This window comes from Phalangium opilio, unplaced genomic scaffold (genome assembly GCF_054372755.1).
Source record: "Phalangium opilio isolate 3A_F unplaced genomic scaffold, DU_Popi_V2 ptg000078l_1, whole genome shotgun sequence".
NCBI lineage: Eukaryota > Metazoa > Arthropoda > Arachnida > Opiliones > Phalangiidae > Phalangium > Phalangium opilio.
The window spans coordinates 3,149,205-3,164,748 of record NW_028324186.1 but is presented as its reverse complement, the minus strand read 5'-3'; the positions used below and the strand labels follow the sequence as shown (position 1 = coordinate 3,164,748).

General features: G+C 45.7%; 68 non-coding genes across 68 annotated transcripts; all 68 read left to right on the top strand.

Annotated features, from left to right (window-relative positions):
* The first annotated feature begins 48 nt into the window (after window positions 1-48).
* TRNAC-ACA (transfer RNA cysteine (anticodon ACA)) lies at window positions 49-120 on the top strand. The gene has a single exon. It is a non-coding gene; the product is annotated as a tRNA-Cys (tRNA).
* A 186-nt stretch (window positions 121-306) lies between these two features.
* TRNAC-ACA (transfer RNA cysteine (anticodon ACA)) lies at window positions 307-378 on the top strand. The gene has a single exon. It is a non-coding gene; the product is annotated as a tRNA-Cys (tRNA).
* A 315-nt stretch (window positions 379-693) lies between these two features.
* TRNAC-ACA (transfer RNA cysteine (anticodon ACA)) lies at window positions 694-765 on the top strand. The gene has a single exon. It is a non-coding gene; the product is annotated as a tRNA-Cys (tRNA).
* Window positions 766-952: 187 nt separating this feature from the next.
* TRNAC-ACA (transfer RNA cysteine (anticodon ACA)) lies at window positions 953-1,024 on the top strand. Its single transcript has one exon. It is a non-coding gene; the product is annotated as a tRNA-Cys (tRNA).
* A 58-nt stretch (window positions 1,025-1,082) lies between these two features.
* On the top strand, window positions 1,083-1,154 carry TRNAC-GCA (transfer RNA cysteine (anticodon GCA)). The gene has a single exon. It is a non-coding gene; the product is annotated as a tRNA-Cys (tRNA).
* A 58-nt stretch (window positions 1,155-1,212) lies between these two features.
* On the top strand, window positions 1,213-1,284 carry TRNAC-GCA (transfer RNA cysteine (anticodon GCA)). Its single transcript has one exon. It is a non-coding gene; the product is annotated as a tRNA-Cys (tRNA).
* A 179-nt stretch (window positions 1,285-1,463) lies between these two features.
* Window positions 1,464-1,535, top strand: TRNAC-ACA (transfer RNA cysteine (anticodon ACA)). Its single transcript has one exon. It is a non-coding gene; the product is annotated as a tRNA-Cys (tRNA).
* Window positions 1,536-1,842: 307 nt separating this feature from the next.
* On the top strand, window positions 1,843-1,914 carry TRNAC-ACA (transfer RNA cysteine (anticodon ACA)). The gene has a single exon. It is a non-coding gene; the product is annotated as a tRNA-Cys (tRNA).
* A 57-nt stretch (window positions 1,915-1,971) lies between these two features.
* TRNAC-ACA (transfer RNA cysteine (anticodon ACA)) lies at window positions 1,972-2,043 on the top strand. Its single transcript has one exon. It is a non-coding gene; the product is annotated as a tRNA-Cys (tRNA).
* A 58-nt stretch (window positions 2,044-2,101) lies between these two features.
* TRNAC-GCA (transfer RNA cysteine (anticodon GCA)) lies at window positions 2,102-2,173 on the top strand. Its single transcript has one exon. It is a non-coding gene; the product is annotated as a tRNA-Cys (tRNA).
* Window positions 2,174-2,599: 426 nt separating this feature from the next.
* TRNAC-ACA (transfer RNA cysteine (anticodon ACA)) lies at window positions 2,600-2,671 on the top strand. Its single transcript has one exon. It is a non-coding gene; the product is annotated as a tRNA-Cys (tRNA).
* A 57-nt stretch (window positions 2,672-2,728) lies between these two features.
* TRNAC-ACA (transfer RNA cysteine (anticodon ACA)) lies at window positions 2,729-2,800 on the top strand. The gene has a single exon. It is a non-coding gene; the product is annotated as a tRNA-Cys (tRNA).
* A 58-nt stretch (window positions 2,801-2,858) lies between these two features.
* On the top strand, window positions 2,859-2,930 carry TRNAC-GCA (transfer RNA cysteine (anticodon GCA)). The gene has a single exon. It is a non-coding gene; the product is annotated as a tRNA-Cys (tRNA).
* Window positions 2,931-3,106: 176 nt separating this feature from the next.
* TRNAC-ACA (transfer RNA cysteine (anticodon ACA)) lies at window positions 3,107-3,178 on the top strand. Its single transcript has one exon. It is a non-coding gene; the product is annotated as a tRNA-Cys (tRNA).
* A 178-nt stretch (window positions 3,179-3,356) lies between these two features.
* On the top strand, window positions 3,357-3,428 carry TRNAC-ACA (transfer RNA cysteine (anticodon ACA)). The gene has a single exon. It is a non-coding gene; the product is annotated as a tRNA-Cys (tRNA).
* A 57-nt stretch (window positions 3,429-3,485) lies between these two features.
* On the top strand, window positions 3,486-3,557 carry TRNAC-ACA (transfer RNA cysteine (anticodon ACA)). Its single transcript has one exon. It is a non-coding gene; the product is annotated as a tRNA-Cys (tRNA).
* A 188-nt stretch (window positions 3,558-3,745) lies between these two features.
* Window positions 3,746-3,816, top strand: TRNAC-ACA (transfer RNA cysteine (anticodon ACA)). Its single transcript has one exon. It is a non-coding gene; the product is annotated as a tRNA-Cys (tRNA).
* Window positions 3,817-4,003: 187 nt separating this feature from the next.
* On the top strand, window positions 4,004-4,076 carry TRNAC-ACA (transfer RNA cysteine (anticodon ACA)). The gene has a single exon. It is a non-coding gene; the product is annotated as a tRNA-Cys (tRNA).
* Window positions 4,077-4,132: 56 nt separating this feature from the next.
* Window positions 4,133-4,204, top strand: TRNAC-ACA (transfer RNA cysteine (anticodon ACA)). The gene has a single exon. It is a non-coding gene; the product is annotated as a tRNA-Cys (tRNA).
* Window positions 4,205-4,262: 58 nt separating this feature from the next.
* Window positions 4,263-4,334, top strand: TRNAC-GCA (transfer RNA cysteine (anticodon GCA)). Its single transcript has one exon. It is a non-coding gene; the product is annotated as a tRNA-Cys (tRNA).
* A 57-nt stretch (window positions 4,335-4,391) lies between these two features.
* TRNAC-ACA (transfer RNA cysteine (anticodon ACA)) lies at window positions 4,392-4,463 on the top strand. Its single transcript has one exon. It is a non-coding gene; the product is annotated as a tRNA-Cys (tRNA).
* A 58-nt stretch (window positions 4,464-4,521) lies between these two features.
* TRNAC-GCA (transfer RNA cysteine (anticodon GCA)) lies at window positions 4,522-4,593 on the top strand. Its single transcript has one exon. It is a non-coding gene; the product is annotated as a tRNA-Cys (tRNA).
* Window positions 4,594-4,771: 178 nt separating this feature from the next.
* Window positions 4,772-4,843, top strand: TRNAC-ACA (transfer RNA cysteine (anticodon ACA)). The gene has a single exon. It is a non-coding gene; the product is annotated as a tRNA-Cys (tRNA).
* A 187-nt stretch (window positions 4,844-5,030) lies between these two features.
* On the top strand, window positions 5,031-5,102 carry TRNAC-ACA (transfer RNA cysteine (anticodon ACA)). Its single transcript has one exon. It is a non-coding gene; the product is annotated as a tRNA-Cys (tRNA).
* Window positions 5,103-5,409: 307 nt separating this feature from the next.
* Window positions 5,410-5,481, top strand: TRNAC-ACA (transfer RNA cysteine (anticodon ACA)). The gene has a single exon. It is a non-coding gene; the product is annotated as a tRNA-Cys (tRNA).
* Window positions 5,482-5,668: 187 nt separating this feature from the next.
* Window positions 5,669-5,740, top strand: TRNAC-GCA (transfer RNA cysteine (anticodon GCA)). Its single transcript has one exon. It is a non-coding gene; the product is annotated as a tRNA-Cys (tRNA).
* A 426-nt stretch (window positions 5,741-6,166) lies between these two features.
* Window positions 6,167-6,238, top strand: TRNAC-ACA (transfer RNA cysteine (anticodon ACA)). Its single transcript has one exon. It is a non-coding gene; the product is annotated as a tRNA-Cys (tRNA).
* Window positions 6,239-6,295: 57 nt separating this feature from the next.
* Window positions 6,296-6,367, top strand: TRNAC-ACA (transfer RNA cysteine (anticodon ACA)). The gene has a single exon. It is a non-coding gene; the product is annotated as a tRNA-Cys (tRNA).
* A 58-nt stretch (window positions 6,368-6,425) lies between these two features.
* TRNAC-GCA (transfer RNA cysteine (anticodon GCA)) lies at window positions 6,426-6,497 on the top strand. Its single transcript has one exon. It is a non-coding gene; the product is annotated as a tRNA-Cys (tRNA).
* Window positions 6,498-6,555: 58 nt separating this feature from the next.
* TRNAC-GCA (transfer RNA cysteine (anticodon GCA)) lies at window positions 6,556-6,627 on the top strand. The gene has a single exon. It is a non-coding gene; the product is annotated as a tRNA-Cys (tRNA).
* Window positions 6,628-6,803: 176 nt separating this feature from the next.
* Window positions 6,804-6,875, top strand: TRNAC-ACA (transfer RNA cysteine (anticodon ACA)). The gene has a single exon. It is a non-coding gene; the product is annotated as a tRNA-Cys (tRNA).
* A 186-nt stretch (window positions 6,876-7,061) lies between these two features.
* TRNAC-ACA (transfer RNA cysteine (anticodon ACA)) lies at window positions 7,062-7,133 on the top strand. The gene has a single exon. It is a non-coding gene; the product is annotated as a tRNA-Cys (tRNA).
* A 315-nt stretch (window positions 7,134-7,448) lies between these two features.
* On the top strand, window positions 7,449-7,520 carry TRNAC-ACA (transfer RNA cysteine (anticodon ACA)). Its single transcript has one exon. It is a non-coding gene; the product is annotated as a tRNA-Cys (tRNA).
* A 187-nt stretch (window positions 7,521-7,707) lies between these two features.
* On the top strand, window positions 7,708-7,779 carry TRNAC-ACA (transfer RNA cysteine (anticodon ACA)). Its single transcript has one exon. It is a non-coding gene; the product is annotated as a tRNA-Cys (tRNA).
* Window positions 7,780-7,837: 58 nt separating this feature from the next.
* TRNAC-GCA (transfer RNA cysteine (anticodon GCA)) lies at window positions 7,838-7,909 on the top strand. Its single transcript has one exon. It is a non-coding gene; the product is annotated as a tRNA-Cys (tRNA).
* A 58-nt stretch (window positions 7,910-7,967) lies between these two features.
* Window positions 7,968-8,039, top strand: TRNAC-GCA (transfer RNA cysteine (anticodon GCA)). The gene has a single exon. It is a non-coding gene; the product is annotated as a tRNA-Cys (tRNA).
* A 307-nt stretch (window positions 8,040-8,346) lies between these two features.
* Window positions 8,347-8,418, top strand: TRNAC-ACA (transfer RNA cysteine (anticodon ACA)). Its single transcript has one exon. It is a non-coding gene; the product is annotated as a tRNA-Cys (tRNA).
* Window positions 8,419-8,594: 176 nt separating this feature from the next.
* Window positions 8,595-8,666, top strand: TRNAC-ACA (transfer RNA cysteine (anticodon ACA)). Its single transcript has one exon. It is a non-coding gene; the product is annotated as a tRNA-Cys (tRNA).
* A 58-nt stretch (window positions 8,667-8,724) lies between these two features.
* On the top strand, window positions 8,725-8,796 carry TRNAC-GCA (transfer RNA cysteine (anticodon GCA)). Its single transcript has one exon. It is a non-coding gene; the product is annotated as a tRNA-Cys (tRNA).
* A 178-nt stretch (window positions 8,797-8,974) lies between these two features.
* TRNAC-ACA (transfer RNA cysteine (anticodon ACA)) lies at window positions 8,975-9,046 on the top strand. Its single transcript has one exon. It is a non-coding gene; the product is annotated as a tRNA-Cys (tRNA).
* Window positions 9,047-9,234: 188 nt separating this feature from the next.
* On the top strand, window positions 9,235-9,306 carry TRNAC-GCA (transfer RNA cysteine (anticodon GCA)). Its single transcript has one exon. It is a non-coding gene; the product is annotated as a tRNA-Cys (tRNA).
* A 176-nt stretch (window positions 9,307-9,482) lies between these two features.
* Window positions 9,483-9,554, top strand: TRNAC-GCA (transfer RNA cysteine (anticodon GCA)). Its single transcript has one exon. It is a non-coding gene; the product is annotated as a tRNA-Cys (tRNA).
* A 176-nt stretch (window positions 9,555-9,730) lies between these two features.
* TRNAC-ACA (transfer RNA cysteine (anticodon ACA)) lies at window positions 9,731-9,802 on the top strand. Its single transcript has one exon. It is a non-coding gene; the product is annotated as a tRNA-Cys (tRNA).
* Window positions 9,803-9,860: 58 nt separating this feature from the next.
* Window positions 9,861-9,932, top strand: TRNAC-GCA (transfer RNA cysteine (anticodon GCA)). The gene has a single exon. It is a non-coding gene; the product is annotated as a tRNA-Cys (tRNA).
* Window positions 9,933-9,989: 57 nt separating this feature from the next.
* TRNAC-ACA (transfer RNA cysteine (anticodon ACA)) lies at window positions 9,990-10,061 on the top strand. Its single transcript has one exon. It is a non-coding gene; the product is annotated as a tRNA-Cys (tRNA).
* Window positions 10,062-10,239: 178 nt separating this feature from the next.
* Window positions 10,240-10,311, top strand: TRNAC-ACA (transfer RNA cysteine (anticodon ACA)). Its single transcript has one exon. It is a non-coding gene; the product is annotated as a tRNA-Cys (tRNA).
* A 306-nt stretch (window positions 10,312-10,617) lies between these two features.
* On the top strand, window positions 10,618-10,689 carry TRNAC-ACA (transfer RNA cysteine (anticodon ACA)). Its single transcript has one exon. It is a non-coding gene; the product is annotated as a tRNA-Cys (tRNA).
* Window positions 10,690-10,747: 58 nt separating this feature from the next.
* On the top strand, window positions 10,748-10,819 carry TRNAC-GCA (transfer RNA cysteine (anticodon GCA)). The gene has a single exon. It is a non-coding gene; the product is annotated as a tRNA-Cys (tRNA).
* Window positions 10,820-10,995: 176 nt separating this feature from the next.
* Window positions 10,996-11,067, top strand: TRNAC-GCA (transfer RNA cysteine (anticodon GCA)). The gene has a single exon. It is a non-coding gene; the product is annotated as a tRNA-Cys (tRNA).
* A 176-nt stretch (window positions 11,068-11,243) lies between these two features.
* TRNAC-ACA (transfer RNA cysteine (anticodon ACA)) lies at window positions 11,244-11,315 on the top strand. Its single transcript has one exon. It is a non-coding gene; the product is annotated as a tRNA-Cys (tRNA).
* A 58-nt stretch (window positions 11,316-11,373) lies between these two features.
* TRNAC-GCA (transfer RNA cysteine (anticodon GCA)) lies at window positions 11,374-11,445 on the top strand. The gene has a single exon. It is a non-coding gene; the product is annotated as a tRNA-Cys (tRNA).
* A 176-nt stretch (window positions 11,446-11,621) lies between these two features.
* TRNAC-ACA (transfer RNA cysteine (anticodon ACA)) lies at window positions 11,622-11,693 on the top strand. Its single transcript has one exon. It is a non-coding gene; the product is annotated as a tRNA-Cys (tRNA).
* Window positions 11,694-11,750: 57 nt separating this feature from the next.
* Window positions 11,751-11,822, top strand: TRNAC-ACA (transfer RNA cysteine (anticodon ACA)). Its single transcript has one exon. It is a non-coding gene; the product is annotated as a tRNA-Cys (tRNA).
* Window positions 11,823-11,880: 58 nt separating this feature from the next.
* On the top strand, window positions 11,881-11,952 carry TRNAC-GCA (transfer RNA cysteine (anticodon GCA)). Its single transcript has one exon. It is a non-coding gene; the product is annotated as a tRNA-Cys (tRNA).
* Window positions 11,953-12,010: 58 nt separating this feature from the next.
* Window positions 12,011-12,082, top strand: TRNAC-GCA (transfer RNA cysteine (anticodon GCA)). Its single transcript has one exon. It is a non-coding gene; the product is annotated as a tRNA-Cys (tRNA).
* A 424-nt stretch (window positions 12,083-12,506) lies between these two features.
* TRNAC-ACA (transfer RNA cysteine (anticodon ACA)) lies at window positions 12,507-12,578 on the top strand. Its single transcript has one exon. It is a non-coding gene; the product is annotated as a tRNA-Cys (tRNA).
* A 58-nt stretch (window positions 12,579-12,636) lies between these two features.
* TRNAC-GCA (transfer RNA cysteine (anticodon GCA)) lies at window positions 12,637-12,708 on the top strand. Its single transcript has one exon. It is a non-coding gene; the product is annotated as a tRNA-Cys (tRNA).
* A 176-nt stretch (window positions 12,709-12,884) lies between these two features.
* TRNAC-GCA (transfer RNA cysteine (anticodon GCA)) lies at window positions 12,885-12,956 on the top strand. The gene has a single exon. It is a non-coding gene; the product is annotated as a tRNA-Cys (tRNA).
* A 176-nt stretch (window positions 12,957-13,132) lies between these two features.
* Window positions 13,133-13,204, top strand: TRNAC-ACA (transfer RNA cysteine (anticodon ACA)). The gene has a single exon. It is a non-coding gene; the product is annotated as a tRNA-Cys (tRNA).
* A 58-nt stretch (window positions 13,205-13,262) lies between these two features.
* On the top strand, window positions 13,263-13,334 carry TRNAC-GCA (transfer RNA cysteine (anticodon GCA)). Its single transcript has one exon. It is a non-coding gene; the product is annotated as a tRNA-Cys (tRNA).
* A 176-nt stretch (window positions 13,335-13,510) lies between these two features.
* TRNAC-ACA (transfer RNA cysteine (anticodon ACA)) lies at window positions 13,511-13,582 on the top strand. The gene has a single exon. It is a non-coding gene; the product is annotated as a tRNA-Cys (tRNA).
* Window positions 13,583-13,887: 305 nt separating this feature from the next.
* TRNAC-ACA (transfer RNA cysteine (anticodon ACA)) lies at window positions 13,888-13,959 on the top strand. The gene has a single exon. It is a non-coding gene; the product is annotated as a tRNA-Cys (tRNA).
* A 306-nt stretch (window positions 13,960-14,265) lies between these two features.
* Window positions 14,266-14,337, top strand: TRNAC-ACA (transfer RNA cysteine (anticodon ACA)). The gene has a single exon. It is a non-coding gene; the product is annotated as a tRNA-Cys (tRNA).
* A 186-nt stretch (window positions 14,338-14,523) lies between these two features.
* TRNAC-ACA (transfer RNA cysteine (anticodon ACA)) lies at window positions 14,524-14,595 on the top strand. The gene has a single exon. It is a non-coding gene; the product is annotated as a tRNA-Cys (tRNA).
* A 58-nt stretch (window positions 14,596-14,653) lies between these two features.
* TRNAC-GCA (transfer RNA cysteine (anticodon GCA)) lies at window positions 14,654-14,725 on the top strand. The gene has a single exon. It is a non-coding gene; the product is annotated as a tRNA-Cys (tRNA).
* A 58-nt stretch (window positions 14,726-14,783) lies between these two features.
* Window positions 14,784-14,855, top strand: TRNAC-GCA (transfer RNA cysteine (anticodon GCA)). The gene has a single exon. It is a non-coding gene; the product is annotated as a tRNA-Cys (tRNA).
* Window positions 14,856-15,031: 176 nt separating this feature from the next.
* On the top strand, window positions 15,032-15,103 carry TRNAC-GCA (transfer RNA cysteine (anticodon GCA)). Its single transcript has one exon. It is a non-coding gene; the product is annotated as a tRNA-Cys (tRNA).
* Window positions 15,104-15,279: 176 nt separating this feature from the next.
* Window positions 15,280-15,351, top strand: TRNAC-ACA (transfer RNA cysteine (anticodon ACA)). The gene has a single exon. It is a non-coding gene; the product is annotated as a tRNA-Cys (tRNA).
* Window positions 15,352-15,544: the final 193 nt, after the last annotated feature.

The following is a 15,544-nucleotide window of genomic DNA, read 5'->3' as shown; positions in this document are numbered from 1 at the left end:
CGGATCATTCCAATTATTTTAGTTAAATCGACATTACGGCTATGAACAAGGGGGATAGCTCAGTGGTAGAGCATTCGACTACAAATCGAGAGGTCCATGGTTCAAACCCGAGTTCCCCCTGTAACAGCACGGATCATTCCAATTATTTTAGTTAAATCGACATTGCGGCCATGAACAAGGGGGATAGCTCAGTGGTAGAGCATTCGACTGCAGATCGTGAGGTCCTAGGTTCAAACCCGAGTTCCCCCTGTAACAGCACGGATCATTCCGTTTATTTTATTTAAATCGACATTTTGGCTATGAACAAGGGGGATAGCTCAGTGGTAGAGCATTCGACTACAGATCGAGAGGTCCTTGGTTCAAACCCGAGTTCTCCATGAAACAGCACGGATCATTCCGTTTATTTTATTTAAATCGACATTACGGCTATGAACAAGGGGGATAGCTCATTGGTAGAGCATTCGACTGCAGATCGAGAGGTCCTTGGCTCAAACCCGAGTTCCCCCTGTAACAGCACGGATCATTCCGTTTATTTTATTTAAATCGACATTGCGGCCGTGAACAAGGGGGATAGCTCAGTGGTAGAGCATTCGACTGCAGATCGAGAGGTCCTAGGTTCAAACCCGAGTTACCCCTGTAATAGCACGGATCATTCCGTTTATTTTAGTTAAATCGACATTACGGCTATGAACAAGGGGGATAGCTCAGTGGTAGAGCATTCGACTACAAATCGAGAGGTCCATGGTTCAAACCCTAGTTCCTCCTGTAACAGCACGGATCATTCCAATTATTTTAGTTAAATCGACATTACGGCCTTGAACAAAGGGGAATAGCTCAGTGGTAGAGCAATCGACTGCAGATCGAGAGGTCCTTGGTTCAAACCCGAGTTCCCCCTGTAACAGCACGGATCATTCCGTTTATTTTAGTTAAATCGACATTACGGCTATGAACAAGGGGGATAGCTCAGTGGTAGAGCATTCGACTACAAATCGAGAGGTCCATGGTTCAAACCCGAGTTCCCCCTGTAACAGCACGGATCATTCCAATTATTTTAGTTAAATCGACATTACGGCCTTGAACAAGGGGGAATAGCTCAGTGGTAGAGCATTCGACTGCAGATCGAGAGGTCCTTGGTTCAAACCCGAGTTCCCCCTGTAACAGCACGGATCATTCCGTTTATTTTAGTTAAATCGACATTACGGCCTTGAACAAGGGGGAATAGCTCAGAGGTAGAGCATTCGACTGCAGATCGAGAGGTCCTTGGTTCAAACCCGAGTTCCCCCTGTAACAGCACGGATTATTCCGTTTATTTTAGTTAAATCGACTATACGGCTAGGAACAAGGAGGGATAGCTCGCATTCGACTGAAGATCGAGAGGTCCTTGGTTCAAACCCGAGTTCCCCCTGTAACAGCACGGATCATTCCGTTTATTTTATTTAAATCGACATTTTTGGCTATGAACAAGTGGGATAGCTCAGTGGTAGAGCATTCGACTACAGATCGAGAGGTCCTTGGCTCAAACCCGAGTTCCCCCTGTAACAGCACGGATCATTCCGTTTATTTTATTTAAATCGACATTGCGGCCATGAACAAGGGGGATAGCTCAGTGGTAGAGCATTCGACTGCAGATCGTGAGGTCCTAGGTTAAAACCCGAGTTCCCCCTGTAACAGCACGGATCATTCCAATTATTTTAGTTAAATCGACATTACGGCTAGGAACAAGGAGGGATAACTCGCATTCGGCTGCAGATCGAAAGGTCCTTGGTTCAAACCCGAGTTCCCCCTGTAACAGCACGGATCATTCCGTTTATTTTATTTAAATCGACATTACGGCTATGAACAAGGGGGCTAGCTCAGTGGTAGAGCATTCGACTACAAATCGAGAGGTCCTTGGTTCAAACCCGAGTTCCCCCTGTAACAGCACGGATCATTCCAATTATTTTAGTTAAATCGACATTACGGCTATGAACAAGGGGGATAGCTCAGTGGTAGAGCATTCGACTACAAATCGAGAGGTCCATGGTTCAAACCCGAGTTCCCCCTGTAACAGCACGGATCATTCCGTTTATTTTAGTTAAATCGACATTACGGCCTTGAACAAGGGGGAATAGCTCAGAGGTAGAGCATTCGACTGCAGATCGAGAGGTCCTTGGTTCAAACCCGAGTTCCCCCTGTAACAGCACGGATTATTCCGTTTATTTTAGTTAAATCGACATTACGGCTAGGAACAAGGAGGGATAGCTCGTATTCGACTGCAGATCGAGAGGTTCTTGGTTTAAACCCGAGTTCCCTGTAACAGCACGGATCATTCCGTTTATTTTAGTTAAATCGACATTGCGGCCATGAACAAGGGGGATAGCTCAGTGGTAGAGCATTCGACTGCAGATCGTGAGGTCCTAGGTTCAAACCCGAGTTCCCCCTGTAACAGCACGGATCATTCCAATTATTTTAGTTAAATCGACATTACGGCTAGGAACAAGGAGGGATAACTCGCATTCGGCTGCAGATCGAAAGGTCCTTGGTTCAAACCCGAGTTCCCCCTGTAACAGCACGGATCATTCCGTTTATTTTATTTAAATCGACATTACGGCTATGAACAAGGGGGATAGCTCAGTGGTAGAGCATTCGACTACAAATCGAGAGGTCCTTGGTTCAAACCCGAGTTCCCCCTGTAACAGCACGGATCATTCCAATTATTTTAGTTAAATCGACATTACGGCTATGAACAAGGGGGATAGCTCAGTGGTAGAGCATTCGACTACAAATCGAGAGGTCCATGGTTCAAACCCGAGTTCCCCCTGTAACAGCACGGATCATTCCAATTATTTTAGTTAAATCGACATTACGGCCTTGAACAAGGGGGAATAGCTCAGTGGTAGAGCATTCGACTGCAGATCGAGAGGTCCTTGGTTCAAACCCGAGTTCCCCCTGTAACAGCACGGATTATTCCGTTTATTTTAGTTAAATCGACATTACGGCTAGGAACAAGGAGGGATAGCTCGCATTCGACTGCAGATCGAGAGGTTCTTGGTTTAAACCCGAGTTCCCTGTAACAGCACGGATCATTCCGTTTATTTTAGTTAAATCGACATTTTGGCTATGAACAAGGGGGATAGCTCAGTGGTAGAGCATTCGACTACAGATCGAGAGGTCCTAGGTTCAAACCCGAGTTCCCCCTGTAACAGCACGGATCATTCCAATTATTTTAGTTAAATCGACATTACGGCTAGGAACAAGGAGGGATAACTCGCATTCGACTGCAGATCGAAAGGTCCTTGGTTCAAACCCGAGTTCCCCCTGTAACAGCACGGATCATTCCGTTTATTTTATTTAAATCGACATTACGGCTATGAACAAGGGGGATAGCTCAGTGGTAGAGCATTCGACTACAAATCGAGAGGTCCTTGGTTCAAACCCGAGTTCCCCCTGTAACAGCACGGATCATTCCAATTATTTTAGTTAAATCGACATTACGGCTATGAACAAGGGGGATAGCTCAGTGGTAGAGCATTCGACTACAAATCGAGAGGTCCATGGTTCAAACCCGAGTTCCCCCTGTAACAGCACGGATCATTCCAATTATTTTAGTTAAATCGACATTACGGCCTTGAACAAGGGGGAATAGCTCAGTGGTAGAGCATTCGACTTCAGATCGAGAGGTCCTTGGTTCAAACCCGAGTTCCCCCTGTAACAGCACGGATCATTCCGTTTATTTTAGTTAAATCGACATTACGGCCTTGAACAAGGGGGAATAGCTCAGTGGTAGAGCATTCGACTACAGATCGAGAGGTCCTTGGTTCAAACCCGAGTTCTCCATGAAACAGCACGGATCATTCCGTTTATTTTATTTAAATCGACATTACGGCTATGAACAAGGGGGATAGCTCATTGGTAGAGCATTCGACTGCAGATCGAGAGGTCCTTGGCTCAAACCCGAGTTCCCCCTGTAACAGCACGGATCATTCCGTTTATTTTATTTAAATCGACATTGCGGCCATGAACAAGGGGGATAGCTCAGTGGTAGAGCATTCGACTACAAATCGAGAGGTCCTAGGTTCAAACCCGAGTTACCCCTGTAATAGCACGGATCATTCCGTTTATTTTAGTTAAATCGACATTACGGCTATGAACAAGGGGGATAGCTCAGTGGTAGAGCATTCGACTACAAATCGAGAGGTCCATGGTTCAAACCCGAGTTCCTCCTGTAACAGCACGGATCATTCCAATTATTTTAGTTAAATCGACATTACGGCCTTGAAGAAAGGGGAATAGCTCAGTGGTAGAGCATTCGACTGCAGATCGAGAGGTCCTTGGTTCAAACCCGAGTTCCCCCTGTAACAGCACGGATCATTCCGTTTATTTTAGTTAAATCGACATTACGGCTATGAACAAGGGGGATAGCTCAGTGGTAGAGCATTCGACTACAAAGCGAGAGGTCCATGGTTCAAACCCAAGTTCCCCCTGTAACAGCACGGATCATTCCAATTATTTTAGTTAAATCGACATTACGGCCCTGAACAAGGGGGAATAGCTCAGTGGTAGAGCATTCGACTGCAGATCGAGAGGTCCTTGGTTCAAACCCGAGTTCCCCCTGTAACAGCACGGATCATTCCGTTTATTTTAGTTAAATCGACATTACGGCTAGGAACAAGGAGGGATAGCTCGCATTCGACTGCAGATCGAGAGGTTCTTGGTTTAAACCCGAGTTCCCCCTGTAACAGCACGGATCATTCCGTTTATTTTAGTTAAATCGACATTTTGGCTATGAACAAGGGGGATAGCTCAGTGGTAGAGCATTCGACTACAGATCGAGAGGTCCTTGGTTCAAACCCGAGTTCCCCATGAAACAGCACGGATCATTCCGATTATTTTATTTAAATCGACATTACGGCTATGAACAAGGGGGATAGCTCATTGGTAGAGCATTCGACTGAAGATCGAGAGGTCCTTGGTTCAAACCCGAGTTCCCCCTGTAACAGCACGGATCATTCCGTTTATTTTATTTAAATCGACATTTTTGGCTATGAACAAGTGGGATAGCTCAGTGGTAGAGCATTCGACTACAGATCGAGAGGTCCTTGGTTCAAACCCGAGTTCCCCCTGTAACAGCACGGATCATTCCGTTTATTTTATTTAAATCGACATTGCGGCCATGAACAAGGGGGATAGCTCAGTGGTAGAGCATTCGACTGCAGATCGTGAGGTCCTAGGTTCAAACCCGAGTTCCCCCTGTAACAGCACGGATCATTCCAATTATTTTAGTTAAATCGACATTACGGCTAGGAACAAGGAGGGATAACTCGCATTCGGCTGCAGATCGAAAGGTCCTTGGTTCAAACCCGAGTTCCCCCTGTAACAGCACGGATCATTCCGTTTATTTTATTTAAATCGACATTACGGCTATGAACAAGGGGGATAGCTCAGTGGTAGAGCATTCGACTACAAATCGAGAGGTCCTTGGTTCAAATCCGAGTTCCCCCTGTAACAGCACGGATCATTCCAATTATTTTAGTTAAATCGACATTACGGCTATGAACAAGGGGGATAGCTCAGTTGTAGACCATTCGACTACAAATCGAGAGGTCCATGGTTCAAACCCGAGTTCCCCCTGTAACAGCACGGATCATTCCGTTTATTTTAGTTAAATCGACATTACGGCCTTGAACAAGGGGGAATAGCTCAGAGGTAGAGCATTCGACTGCAGATCGAGAGGTCCTTGGTTCAAACCCGAGTTCCCCCTGTAACAGAACGGATTATTCCGTTTATTTTAGTTAAATCGACATTACGGCTAGGAACAAGGAGGGATAGCTCGTATTCGACTGCAGATCGAGAGGTTCTTGGTTTAAACCCGAGTTCCCTATAACAGCACGGATCATTCCGTTTATTTTAGTTAAATCGACATTGCGGCCATGAACAAGGGGGATAGCTCAGTGGTAGAGCATTCGACTGCAGATCGTGAGGTCCTAGGTTCAAACCCGAGTTCCCCCTGTAACAGCACGGATCATTCCAATTATTTTAGATAAATCGACATTACGGCTAGGAACAAGGAGGGATAACTCGCATTCGGCTGCAGATCGAAAGGTCCTTGGTTCAAACCCGAGTTCCCCCTGTAACAGCACGGATCATTCCGTTTATTTTATTTAAATCGACATTACAGCTATGAACAAGGGGGATAGCTCAGTGGTAGAGCATTCGACTACAAATCGAGAGGTCCTTGGTTCAAACCCGAGTTCCCCCTGTAACAGCACGGATCATTCCAATTATTGTAGTTAAATCGACATTACAGCTATGAACAAGGGGGATAGCTCAGTGGTAGAGCATTCGACTACAAATCGAGAGGTCCATGGTTCAAACCCGAGTTCCCCCTGTAACAGCACGGATCATTCCAATTATTTTAGTTAAATCGACATTACGGCCTTGAACAAGGGGGAATAGCTCAGTGGTAGAGCATTCGACTGCAGATCGAGAGGTCCTTGGTTCAAACCCGAGTTCCCCCTGTAACAGCACGGATCATTCCGTTTATTTTAGTTAAATCGACATTACGGCCTTGAACAAGGGGGAATAGCTCAGAGGTAGAGCATTCGACTGCAGATCGAGAGGTCCTTGGTTCAAACCCGAGTTCCCCCTGTAACAGCACGGATTATTCCGTTTATTTTAGTTAAATCGACATTACGGCTAGGAACAAGGAGGGATAGCTCGCATTCGACTGCAGATCGAGAGGTTCTTGGTTTAAACCCGAGTTCCCTGTAACAGCACGGATCATTCCGTTTATTTTAGTTAAATCGACATTTTGGCTATGAACAAGGGGGATAGCTCATTGGTAGAGCATTCGACTACAGATCGAGAGGTCCTTGGTTCAAACCCGAGTTCCCCATGAAACCGCACGGATCATTCCGTTTATTTTATTTAAATCGACATTACGGCTATGAACAAGGGGGATAGCTCATTGGTAGAGCATTCGACTGCAGATCGAGAGGTCCTTGGTTCAAACCCGAGTTTCCCCTGTAACAGCACGGATCATTCCGTTTATTTTATTTAAATCGACATTTTGGCTATGAACAAGGGGGATAGCTCAGTGGTAGAGCATTCGACTACAGATCGAGAGGTCCTTGGTTCAAACCCGAGTTCTACATGAAACAGCACGGATCATTCCGTTTATTTTATTTAAATCGACATTACGGCTATGAACAAGGGGGATAGCTCATTGGTAGAGCATTCGACTGCAGATCGAGAGGTCCTTGGCTCAAACCCGAGTTCCCCCTGTAACAGCACGGATCATTCCGTTTATTTTATTTAAATCGACATTGCGGCCATGAACAAGGGGGATAGCTCAGTGGTAGAGCATTCGACTGCAGATCGAGAGGTCCTAGGTTCAAACCCGAGTTACCCCTGTAATAGCACGGATCATTCCGTTTATTTTAGTTAAATCGACATTACGGCTATGAACAAGGGGGATAGCTCAGTGGTAGAGCATTCGACTACAAATCGAGAGGTCCATGGTTCAAACCCGAGTTCCTCCTGTAACAGCACGGATCATTCCAATTATTTTAGTTAAATCGACATTACGGCCTTGAACAAAGGGGAATAGCTCAGTGGTAGAGCATTCGACTGCAGATCGAGAGGTCCTTGGTTGAAACCCGAGTTCCCCCTGTAACAGCACGGATCATTCCGTTTATTTTAGTTAAATCGACATTACGGCTATGAACAAGGGGGATAGCTCAGTGGTAGAGCATTCGACTACAAATCGAGAGGTCCATGGTTCAAGCCCGAGTTCCCCCTGTAACAGCACGGATCATTCCAATTATTTTAGTTAAATCGACATTACGGCCTTGAACAAGGGGGAATAGCTCAGTGGTAGAGCATTCGACTGCAGATCGAGAGGTCCTTGGTTCAAACCCGAGTTCCCCCTGTAACAGCACGGATCATTCCGTTTATTTTAGTTAAATCGACATTACGGCCTTGAACAAGGGGGAATAGCTCAGAGGTAGAGCATTCGACTGCAGATCGAGAGGTCCTTGGTTCAAACCCGAGTTCCCCCTGTAACAGCACGGATTATTCCGTTTATTTTAGTTAAATCGACATTACGGCTAGGAACAAGGAGGGATAGCTCGCATTCGACTGCAGATCGAGAGGTTCTTGGTTTAAACCCGAGTTCCCCCTGTAACAGCACGGATCATTCCGTTTATTTTAGTTAAATCGACATTTTGGCTATGAACAAGGGGGATAGCTCAGTGGTAGAGCATTCGACTACAGATCTAGAGGTCCTTGGTTCAAACCCGAGTTCCCGATGAAACAGCACGGATCATTCCGATTATTTTATTTAAATCGACATTACGGCTATGAACAAGGGGGATAGCTCATTGGTAGAGCATTCGACTACAGATCGAGAGGTCCTTGGCTCAAACCCGAGTTCCCCCTGTAACAGCACGGATCATTCCAATTATTTTAGTTAAATCGACATTACGGCTAGGAACAAGGAGGGATAGCTCGCATTCGACTGCAGATCGAGAGGTTCTTGGTTTAAACCCGAGTTCCCTGTAACAGCACGGATCATTCCGTTTATTTTAGTTAAATCGACATTTTGGCTATGAACAAGGGGGATAGCTCAGTGGTAGAGCATTCGACTACAGATCGAGAGGTCCTTGGTTCAAACCCGAGTTCCCCATGAAACAGCACGGATCATTCCGTTTATTTTAGTTAAATCGACATTACGGCCTTGAACAAGGGGGAATAGCTCAGAGGTAGAGCATTCGACTGCAGATCGAGAGGTCCTTGGTTCAAACCCGAGTTCCCCCTGTAACAGCACGGATCATTCCAATTATTTTAGTTAAATCGACATTACGGCTAGGAACAAGGAGGGATAACTCGCATTCGGCTGCAGATCGAAAGGTCCTTGGTTCAAACCCGAGTTCCCCCTGTAACAGCACGGATCATTCCGTTTATTTTATTTAAATCGACATTACGGCTATGAACAAGGGGGATAGCTCAGTGGTAGAGCATTCGACTACAAATCGAGAGGTCCATGGTTCAAACCCGAGTTCCCCCTGTAACAGCACGGATCATTCCAATTATTTTAGTTAAATCGACATTACGGTCTTGAACAAGGGGGAATAGCTCAGTGGTAGAGCATTCGACTGCAGATCGAGAGGTCCTTGGTTCAAACCCGAGTTCCCCATGAAACAGCACGGATCATTGCGTTTATTTTAGTTAAATCGACATTACGGCCTTGAACAAGGGGGAATAGCTCAGAGGTAGAGCATTCGACTGCAGATCGAGAGGTCCTTGGTTCAAACCCGAGTTCCCCCTGTAACAGCACGGATTATTCCGTTTATTTTAGTTAAATCGACATTACGGCTAGGAACAAGGAGGGATAGCTCGCATTCGACTGCAGATCGAGAGGTTCTTGGTTTAAACCCGAGTTCCCTGTAACAGCACGGATCATTCCGTTTATTTTAGTTAAATCGACATTTTGGCTATGAACAAGGGGGATAGCTCAGTGGTAGAGCATTCGACTGCAGATCGAGAGGTCCTTGGTTCAAACCCGAGTTCCCCCTGTAACAGCACGGATTATTCCGTTTATTTTAGTTAAATCGACATTACGGCTAGGAACAAGGAGGGATAGCTCGCATTCGACTGCAGATCGAGAGGTTCTTGGTTTAAACCCGAGTTCCCTGTAACAGCACGGATCATTCCGTTTATTTTAGTTAAATCGACATTTTGGCTATGAACAAGGGGGATAGCTCAGTGGTAGAGCATTCGACTACAGATCGAGAGGTCCTTGGTTCAAACCCGAGTTCCCCATGAAACAGCACGGATCATTCCGTTTATTTTAGTTAAATCGACATTACGGCCTTGAACAAGGGGGAATAGCTCAGAGGTAGAGCATTCGACTGCAGATCGAGAGGTCCTTGGTTCAAACCCGAGTTCCCCCTGTAACAGCACGGATCATTCCGTTTATTTTATTTAAATCGACATTACGGCTATGAACAAGGGGGATAGCTCAGTGGTAGAGCATTCGACTACAAATCGAGAGGTCCTTGGTTCAAACCCGAGTTCCCCCTGTAACAGCACGGATCATTCCAATTATTTTAGTTAAATCGACATTACGGCTAGGAACAAGGAGGGATAACTCGCATTCGGCTGCAGATCGAAAGGTCCTTGGTTCAAACCCGAGTTCCCCCTGTAACAGCACGGATCATTCCGTTTATTTTATTTAAATCGACATTACGGCTATGAACAAGGGGGATAGCTCAGTGGTAGAGCATTCGACTACAAATCGAGAGGTCCATGGTTCAAACCCGAGTTCCCCCTGTAACAGCACGGATCATTCCAATTATTTTAGTTAAATCGACATTACGGCCTTGAACAAGGGGGAATAGCTCATTGGTAGAGCATTCGACTGAAGATCGTGAGGTCCTAGGTTCAAACCCGAGTTCCCCCTGTAACAGCACGGATCATTCCAATTATTTTAGTTAAATCGACATTACGGCTAGGAACAAGGAGGGATAGCTCGCATTCGACTGCAGATCGAGAGGTTCTTGGTTTAAACCCGAGTTCCCTGTAACAGCACGGATCATTCCGTTTATTTTAGTTAAATCGACATTTTGGCTATGAACAAGGGGGATAGCTCAGTGGTAGAGCATTCGACTACAGATCGAGAGGTCCTTGGTTCAAACCCGAGTTCCCCATGAAACAGCACGGATCATTCCGTTTATTTTAGTTAAATCGACATTACGGCCTTGAACAAGGGGGAATAGCTCAGAGGTAGAGCATTCGACTGCAGATCGAGAGGTCCTTGGTTCAAACCCGAGTTCCCCCTGTAACAGCACGGATTATTCCGTTTATTTTAGTTAAATCGACATTACGGCTAGGAACAAGGAGGGATAGCTCGCATTCGACTGCAGATCGAGAGGTTCTTGGTTTAAACCCGAGTTCCCTGTAACAGCACGGATCATTCCGTTTATTTTAGTTAAATCGACATTTTGGCTATGAACAAGGGGGATAGCTCAGTGGTAGAGCATTCGACTGCAGATCGAGAGGTCCTTGGTTCAAACCCGAGTTCCCCCTGTAACAGCACGGATTATTCCGTTTATTTTAGTTAAATCGACATTACGGCTAGGAACAAGGAGGGATAGCTCGCATTCGACTGCAGATCGAGAGGTTCTTGGTTTAAACCCGAGTTCCCTGTAACAGCACGGATCATTCCGTTTATTTTAGTTAAATCGACATTTTGGCTATGAACAAGGGGGATAGCTCAGTGGTAGAGCATTCGACTACAGATCGAGAGGTCCTTGGTTCAAACCCGAGTTCCCCATGAAACAGCACGGATCATTCCGTTTATTTTAGTTAAATCGACATTACGGCCTTGAACAAGGGGGAATAGCTCAGAGGTAGAGCATTCGACTGCAGATCGAGAGGTCCTTGGTTCAAACCCGAGTTCCCCCTGTAACAGCACGGATCATTCCAATTATTTTAGTTAAATCGACATTACGGCTAGGAACAAGGAGGGATAACTCGCATTCGGCTGCAGATCGAGAGGTTCTTGGTTTAAACCCGAGTTCCCTGTAACAGCACGGATCATTCCGTTTATTTTATTTAAATCGACATTACGGCTATGAACAAGGGGGATAGCTCAGTGGTAGAGCATTCGACTACAAATCGAGAGGTCCTTGGTTCAAACCCGAGTTCCCCCTGTAACAGCACGGATCATTCCAATTATTTTAGTTAAATCGACATTACGGCTATGAACAAGGGGGATAGCTCAGTGGTAGAGCATTCGACTACAAATCGAGAGGTCCATGGTTCAAACACGAGTTCCCCCTGTAACAGCACGGATCATTCCAATTATTTTAGTTAAATCGACATTACGGCCTTGAACAAGGGGGAATAGCTCAGTGGTAGAGCATTCGACTGCAGATCGAGAGGTCCTTGGTTCAAACCCGAGTTCCCCCTGTAACAGCACGGATCATTCCGTTTATTTTAGTTAAATCGACATTACGGCCTTGAACAAGGGGGAATAGCTCAGAGGTAGAGCATTCGACTGCAGATCGAGAGGTCCTTGGTTCAAACCCGAGTTCCCCCTGTAACAGCACGGATTATTCCGTTTATTTTAGTTAAATCGACATTACGGCTAGGAACAAGGAGGGATAGCTCGCATTCGACTGCAGATCGAGAGGTTCTTGGTTTAAACCCGAGTTCCCTGTAACAGCACGGATCATTCCGTTTATTTTAGTTAAATCGACATTTTGGCTATGAACAAGGGGGATAGCTCAGAGGTAGAGCATTCGACTGCAGATCGAGAGGTCCTTGGTTCAAACCCGAGTTCCCCCTGTAACAGCACGGATTATTCCGTTTATTTTAGTTAAATCGACATTACGGCTAGGAACAAGGAGGGATAGCTCGCATTCGACTGCAGATCGAGAGGTTCTTGGTTTAAACCCGAGTTCCCTGTAACAGCACGGATCATTCCGTTTATTTTAGTTAAATCGACATTTTGGCTATGAACAAGGGGGATAGCTCAGTGGTAGAGCATTCGACTACAGATCGAGAGGTCCTTGGTTCAAACCCGAGTTCCCCATGAAACAGCACGGATCATTCCGTTTATTTTAGTTAAATCGACATTACGGCCTTGAACAAGGGGGAATAGCTCAGAGGTAGAGCATTCGACTGCAGATCGAGAGGTCCTTGGTTCAAACCCGAGTTCCCCCTGTAACAGCACGGATTATTCCGTTTATTTTAGTTAAATCGACATTACGGCTAGGAACAAGGAGGGATAGCTCGCATTCGACTGCAGATCGAGAGGTTCTTGGTTTAAACCCGAGTTCCCTGTAACAGCACGGATCATTCCGTTTATTTTAGTTAAATCGACATTTTGGCTATGAACAAGGGGGATAGCTCAGTGGTAGAGCATTCGACTGCAGATCGAGAGGTCCTTGGTTCAAACCCGAGTTCCCCCTGTAACAGCACGGATTATTCCGTTTATTTTAGTTAAATCGACATTACGGCTAGGAACAAGGAGGGATAGCTCGCATTCGACTGCAGATCGAGAGGTTCTTGGTTTAAACCCGAGTTCCCTGTAACAGCACGGATCATTCCGTTTATTTTAGTTAAATCGACATTTTGGCTATGAACAAGGGGGATAGCTCAGTGGTAGAGCATTCGACTACAGATCGAGAGGTCCTTGGTTCAAACCCGAGTTCCCCATGAAACAGCACGGATCATTCCGTTTATTTTAGTTAAATCGACATTACGGCCTTGAACAAGGGGGAATGGCTCAGAGGTAGAGCATTCGACTGCAGATCGAGAGGTCCTTGGTTCAAACCCGAGTTCCCCCTGTAACAGCACGGATTATTCCGTTTATTTTAGTTCAATCGACATTACGGCTAGGAACAAGGAGGGATAGCTCGCATTCGACTGCAGATCGAGAGGTTCTTGGTTTAAACCCGAGTTCCCTGTAACAGCACGGATCATTCCGTTTATTTTAGTTAAATCGACATTTTGGCTATGAACAAGGGGGATAGCTCAGTGGTAGAGCATTCGACTACAGATCGAGAGGTCCTTGGTTCAAACCCGAGTTCCCCATGAAACAGCACGGATCATTCCGTTTATTTTATTTAAATCGACATTACGGCTATGAACAAGGGGGATAGCTCATTGGTAGAGCATTCGACTGCAGATCGAGAGGTCCTTGGTTCAAACCCGAGTTCCCCCTGTAACAGCACGGATCATTCCAATTATTTTAGTTAAATCGACATTACGGCTAGGAACAAGGAGGGATAGCTCGCATTCGACTGCAGATCGAGAGGTTCTTGGTTTAAACCCGAGTTCCCTGTAACAGCACGGATCATTCCGTTTATTTTAGTTAAATCGACATTTTGGCTATGAACAAGGGGGATAGCTCAGTGGTAGAGCATTCGACTACAGATCGAGAGGTCCTTGGTTCAAACCCGAGTTCCCCATGAAACAGCACGGATCATTCCGTTTATTTTAGTTAAATCGACATTACGGCCTTGAACAAGGGGGAATGGCTCAGAGGTAGAGCATTCGACTGCAGTACGAGAGGTCCTTGGTTCAAACCCGAGTTCCCCCTGTAACAGCACGGATTATTCCGTTTATTTTAGTTCAATCGACATTACGGCTAGGAACAAGGAGGGATAGCTCGCATTCGACTGCAGATCGAGAGGTTCTTGGTTTAAACCCGAGTTCCCTGTAACAGCACGGATCATTCCGTTTATTTTAGTTAAATCGACATTTTGGCTATGAACAAGGGGGATAGCTCAGTGGTAGAGCATTCGACTACAGATCGAGAGGTCCTTGGTTCAAACCCGAGTTCCCCATGAAACAGCACGGATCATTCCGTTTATTTTATTTAAATCGACATTACGGCTATGAACAAGGGGGATAGCTCATTGGTAGAGCATTCGACTGCAGATCGAGAGGTCCTTGGTTCAAACCCGAGTTCCCCCTGTAACAGCACGGATCATTCCAATTATTTTAGTTAAATCGACATTACGGCTATGAACAAGGGGGATAGCTCAGTGGTAGAGCATTCGACTACAAATCGAGAGGTCCATGGTTCAAACCCGAGTTCCCCCTGTAACAGCACGGATCATTCCAATTATTTTAGTTAAATCGACATTACGGCCTTGAACAAGGGGGAATAGCTCAGTGGTAGAGCATTCGACTGCAGATCGAGAGGTCCTTGGTTCAAACCCGAGTTCCCCCTGTAACAGCACGGGTCATTCCGTTTATTTTAGTTAAATCGACATTACGGCCTTGAACAAGGGGGAATAGCTCAGAGGTAGAGCATTCGACTGCAGATCGAGAGGTCCTTGGTTCAAACCCGAGTTCCCCCTGTAACAGCACGGATTATTCCGTTTATTTTAGTTAAATCGACATTACGGCTAGGAACAAGGAGGGATAGCTCGCATTCGACTGCAGATCGAGAGGTTCTTGGTTTAAACCCGAGTTCCCTGTAACAGCACGGATCATTCCGTTTATTTTAGTTAAATCGACATTTTGGCTATGAACAAGGGGGATAGCTCAGTGGTAGAGCATTCGACTGCAGATCGAGAGGTCCTTGGTTCAAACCCGAGTTCCCCCTGTAACAGCACGGATTATTCCGTTTATTTTAGTTAAATCGACATTACGGCTAGGAACAAGGAGGGATAGCTCGCATTCGACTGCAGATCGAGAGGTTCTTGGTTTAAACCCGAGTTCCCTGTAACAGCACGGATCATTCCGTTTATTTTAGTTAAATCGACATTTTGGCTATGAACAAGGGGGATAGCTCAGTGGTAGAGCATTCGACTACAGATCGAGAGGTCCTTGGTTCAAACCCGAGTTCCCCATGAAACAGCACGGATCATTCCGTTTATTTTAGTTAAATCGACATTACGGCCTTGAACAAGGGGAATAGCTCAGAGGTAGAGCATTCGACTGCAGATCGAGAGGTCCTTGGTTCAAACCCGAGTTCCCCCTGTAACAGCACGGATTATTCCGTTTATTTTAGTTAAATCGAAATTACGGTTATGAACAAGGAGGG